Genomic DNA, 5,555 nt, shown 5'->3' with positions numbered 1-5,555 from the left:
ACACAGAGAGTAGTTGTTAACTGGAATTTGTTACCAAAAGAGGAGGTAAAATCAGAAGCCATTACTATATTTTAAAGGAATTTAGACAGACAAATTATGGAAGGAAGCAGTCCGAATGCAGACAAATAGTAGGAGTGTAGTGAAGCAAAAAGATCAGCATGGATGTGGTGAGCCAAATGGACCAGGTCTGTGCTTCTACAACTACATGGTCCTTTGACTTTATGCTTCTAAATACCCCTAATCAACAGAGACATTAAAATAATTCAAATAAATGTAAATAATGTCTAAATATTAAAGATAGTTAAAAATCTAAAATATAAATTAATTCAGAAATCTATTCATATCATGCAAAATTGTTTTTTTAAAATATTTATGTCTGTAATTTAAAAAAAACACATTGCTCTTCCATTGAGGTCAGCAACCCTATTCAAACTGGGAACTGAACAGAAAAATCTGCAATGCCTGATTAAAAAGCTGGTCTGATAAAAAAAACTCTTTTGAAATTCAAGGGGTAAAATTGTCTTTAATGTTGAGCACTATTTTGAAATTGGCATTCAATTTCATCTCCATTATGAGTTGATTATGTAAAATCAAATTATATTTAATGTAATAGTATTTACATTTTGACAAGAATAATACAGTTAGATGTACAATTGGATTAGCAATGAAAATGTAAACACCAATATACCACTGTGGCAGTGAATAAGAATCCGAATGAGAAATCCTGTTTTAATATCAATCCATTGTTTCCACAGATAGCATGGTGACACAGCAAATGTAATAAATCAGTGACACATTCAAAATAATAACCTTTGACCTTAAAGGTGATTCTTGTTTAATCATCTCTTATTAGAAGACAACACTTTAGGAATAATTTAATTCCCTACGGGGCAAAACATTCAGTAGACTTAGATTAAATGGAGAGAATAAGTCTCAGAACAGCAGACAGATTTACATTAAGATGAAAGCTGAACAGTTAGATCAAACACACACGACAGTTTTTGGGTTGAAGCCCCTCCACACCTTCCATCTGATTAAGTGCCTTTGACCTGAAATGTTAAACTGTTTCTCTTTTCAGACACTACTTGACAGAGTTCTTCCATTATTCCATAAATGACTTGGATGAGGAAGTGGAAGGAATGTTTAATGTAGTTGCAGTTGACTCGAATGTTGGTGGAGTTGTCAACAGTGTAAAAAAAAAGCTGCATAGGTTACAATTGATAGGATGTAGAGTTGGGTTGAGACGAGGCAGATGGAGTTCAATTTGGAAAGTTATGAAGTGATACTTTGGGAAAGACGAACTTGAAGGCCAGGATAATGGCAGAATTCTTAGCAGCGTGGAGGAACTATGTCCTGAGGGATCTATGTCCATAGATCCCTCAAAGTTACTACACAAGTTGATGGGGTGGTTAATAATGCGTGGGGCCTGATTAGTCAAGGGATTCATTCAAGAGCCACCAGGTAATGTTACAGATCTATAAAACTCTGATCAAACCACACATGGATTATTGTGTTCAATTCTAGTCCCCTCAGTATTGGAAAAGTGTGGAAGCTTTAGAGATGGTGCAGAGGAGATTTATCAGGATGCTGCCTGGATTAGAGAGTGTGTCTTATGAGGAAAGGGTGAGTGAACTAGGGCTTTTCTCTTTGAAGCAATCAAGGATGGAAAGTAACTTGATAGAGTCGTATAAGACTCTGAGATGCATAGAGAGAGTGCATAGCCAGCACCTTCAGAAATGGCTAATACAAGAGGGCACAATTTTAAGTAATTGGAGGGAATTATAGGAAGGTATAAGAGTAGGATTTTAAATAGTGTTGTGGGTGTGTGGAATGTGCTGCCAGGAGTGGTGGTAGTCGCAGAAACCTCGGGGTCATTTAAGAGACTCATAAATAGGAACATAGATGAAGGAAACTAGAGGACTGTGCAGAAGGAAAGTGCTGATCTCAGAGTAGTTTAAAGGTCAGCACCACATTATAAGCCAAAGAGCCAGTAGTGTGCTGTACTGTTCTATGTTCATTTTAATTTTTGGTTAATATTTCAGCATCTTTACTTCTTGTTTCTTAATTCAGTTGATTGAGAGATATAGAAAACAAATGGAGATGTTTTGAAGGATATTCATATAACCAGAGAGGGGGTATTTGCAGCTTTAATGAAGATGTATAAATCCCTAGTGCACAACCAAGTGCATTCTTGTACCTTGTGGGAGGCTAGAGAGGAAATTGCAGAGATATTTGCTTCACCATTAGCCACCGGTGAAGCTTCCAAAGGTTGGAGGATGATTAATGGTGTATGTTAGTTATGAAAGGTAGTAAGGACAAGCTAGGGAGTCAGAGGCCAGTCAGACTAACTGCAGGGGTGAGGAAAACCTGAATCATTTCTATAAAGGATGTCTGATTAGACAGAGTCAGCATGGCATTGTGAGTGGAAAGTCTCACTTGAAAAATCTTTTATCATGTTTTGAAGAGGTAAATAAAAGGGTAGATGAGGGTAGAGCAGTGTATGTGTCTATTTGGACCTTAGCAAAGTCTTCTAAAAGAGCCTGCATGGTAGGCTGATCTAGAAGTAGAAGATGGTGGTAGAAGGTTGTTCCTTGGAACAGAGACTGGTGACTAATAGTGTGCCACAAAAGTCAGTGGTGAGACCCTTGTTATTCATTATTTATATCAATGATTTGGATGTGAAAGCTCAATGCTTAATCAGTCATTTTGAAGATGATGCAAAATTGATGGTGTTGTTGATAGTGAAGAAGGTTATCATAGGTTACAGGGTGATATTGATCAGTTAGGGAAGTGGGCTGAAGAACAGCAGATACAGATGAGTGTGAGGTGATGCATTTTGGAAAGTCAAACTAGCATAGGACATACTATGAAGGTTGGGGCACCAGGGAAAGTCATGGAACAGAGGAGCTTAAGTATACTGGTGCATAGATCATTGAAAGCACCATCACAGGTAGACTGCATTGTGAAAGAGATGTTTAGCACACTGACAATCACTAGCCAGAGCATTAGGGATTAGGGGCAGAGACCTCAGCTTGCAGTTCTATAAATTGTTGGTGTGGTCACACTTAGTGAACCGAACAGTTTTATCACCCTGTTGTAGAAAAGACATGGTTAAAGTGGAACAAGTGCAGAAAAGATTTATGCTGATGTTACAGGACTAGAGAACCTCAGTTATAGGGAAAGGTTGGCCAGGCAACACTTAATGAGGATGACTTTATAGAAGTGGTTAAAATTATGAGAGACATACAGAAGGCAATTAGAATGGGAGGAAAAAGATTTAAAAGGTACCCAAGAGGCAACTTTTTCACACAGAGTGTGGTGCATATATGGAATGAGGAAGTGGTTACAGCAGGTGCAATATTATCATTTAAGAAGTAGTTGGAGAGGTACTTGGAGGGGTGGGACGTAGAGGTATATGTATTGAACAAGGGAAACTGGGATTGGCTGGGTGAGCACTGTGGTTGGCATTGATTAGTTGGGCTGAAAGGCCTACATGCTGTATGACCCTATGACGATAAGATTATCCTCAACTACAAATGATTACTGTAAAATTAAATTATCACCAGATGCCACAAGTTCAAAATTTGAGACATGAGACTGCAAATGCTAGAACCTGGAGCAAAAAATACACTGCTGCAGAACGTCAGCAGTCAGGCAGCATCTGTGGGTGAAAAGGAATGGTTGATGTTGAGGTCAAGATCCTGCATCAGCACTGAGAAGACAGAGAGTTTTCCAATTTCTCCTCTCCCCCTTCTCCATCTGGCTGCATCTGTCCAACATCCTGTGCTCCACCTAGATCAGTGGCTCCCAAAGTGGGCGGTATCGCCACTCCTCAGGGAAGGAGAGAGTTTCTAAAGTGATAAAGGTTAAGGGCGTGGTGGGGGTACTTGCTAGCAAGGAGAGCAGCAGGGATTACAGGGTGAATTTCTTATTATAAGCATTTGATCCTCAGTGCCTCATAATTGATTACAATGATAACATAATCACCTCGTCATTTGCTAACCGACCTAGACTTTGCTTGAAGTGCATTACAGTTGCTGAAATGCAATGTGACACTTCCGTATCTGGCCTATCATGAGAAATCCGGACTGAAGAAATTAAATTATTTCAAGTCCTGGCCCTTGCCATTCACTACTGTAGTACAGTGTTCACTTGTATGATTCCCACACAGTGACGCAATTCCTCTGAATTAGGTGTGGAATTCAAAGGGATAAAGTTCAAAATCTGCCCTTTCGGATGGACTTGATTGCATTTCTCTAGCCTATGCCCAAATTGAGATATTGCTTCTCCACTTTAAGTACCTTCAAGCAGAGAGTCAGGTTTTGTCCGAGATATGATGACAGCACTTGAAGGTGGACATAAACAATAGGCGATTGACCATGGTCAGTAATCCACAATGAAAATAGTAGAAGTAGACCAAATGAAAAAGTATAGACAGTATAATGTGGAGCATCTGAAATATGGATTTATACCAGCATCAAACAACCAACAGCCCCCAATGTGTCTGCTGTGTGAAAAAGTTTTTTTTTTCAAATGAGGCAATGAAACTGTCCAGGCTCCTTGAACATTTGAAGAAAATTCATTGTTAAAGAAAACAGGAACTTCGCTTATCGTCAGTCATTTTATGAAAACTTTCAGAAAATGAAAACACTTCTGAACAGGTTTGCCAGCACTTCACATCAAAACAGAGATGATTTGTGTACTACATACATTTAATTGCTCATTGCTAAATCGGGAAAGCCCTTTACCACCGATTCTGCCAGCAGTAAGGGAGGTTTTAGGTATGATTTTACATAAGTCACCAGGCCAAAAAATTAAATTGATTCCGCTCAGTGACAACTCTGTTTAAAGATGAATAGCAACATACTTGGGACAACAGAATTTGCTCGGCAGTTGGATGAATTAACTTTGCCAGACAATGAATCTTTGGTTCTTGGTTACATTTGCTTCATAAAAGATGAAAACATGGTTCAAGAGTTGATATTTGCAAGGGAACTAGAAACAGATATGAAGGGGCAGTCAATATTTCAGGTTGTTGAGAAGCTCTTCAAAGAGAAGGACATTCCACTCACCAACATTCTTGCTTGTGCAATAGATGGGTACCATTAATGACAGGACACTACAGTGGGATTGTTACCTTCTTGAGAAAAGCAGAACCTAGCATATTTACCATTCACTGTGTAATTCACAGATACCTTGTTGCAAAAAAACCCAAGTGATCAGCTGCACAAATCATTAAACACTGTCATCATAGCAGTAAATAAAATCAAGTCTGGTGTTCTCAGTTCTCGACCATTTCAAGAGCTTTGTATTGAGAAAGATGAATAGGTTGAACATGATGTTGCTCTCAGACGTCAGATGGCTTTTAAAAGGAAACTGCCTTAGACACTTCTATGCACTCTTTGAAACTCTGATAAAATTCTTTGAAGATCCAAATGCTTCTTTCAGTAATCAACTCAAAAATATTAAGAATAACATTGCTTATTTGTCAGAACTTTTCACAAGGTTTAATGAAATCAGTCTTAATTACAAGGAAATGAAGTGAATCATATCAA

At 38.5% G+C, this 5,555-nt stretch overlaps 1 pseudogene; it reads left to right on the top strand.

Moving 5' to 3' along the window:
- Nucleotides 1-4,396: 4,396 nt before the first annotated feature.
- LOC132395148 (uncharacterized) lies at nt 4,397-5,109 on the top strand (annotated as a pseudogene).
- Nucleotides 5,110-5,555: the final 446 nt, after the last annotated feature.

The sequence above is a fragment of the Hypanus sabinus genome, chromosome 6, assembly GCF_030144855.1.
Source record: "Hypanus sabinus isolate sHypSab1 chromosome 6, sHypSab1.hap1, whole genome shotgun sequence".
Classification (NCBI taxonomy): domain Eukaryota; kingdom Metazoa; phylum Chordata; class Chondrichthyes; order Myliobatiformes; family Dasyatidae; genus Hypanus; species Hypanus sabinus.
This window is presented reverse-complemented; position numbering and strand designations above follow the sequence as displayed.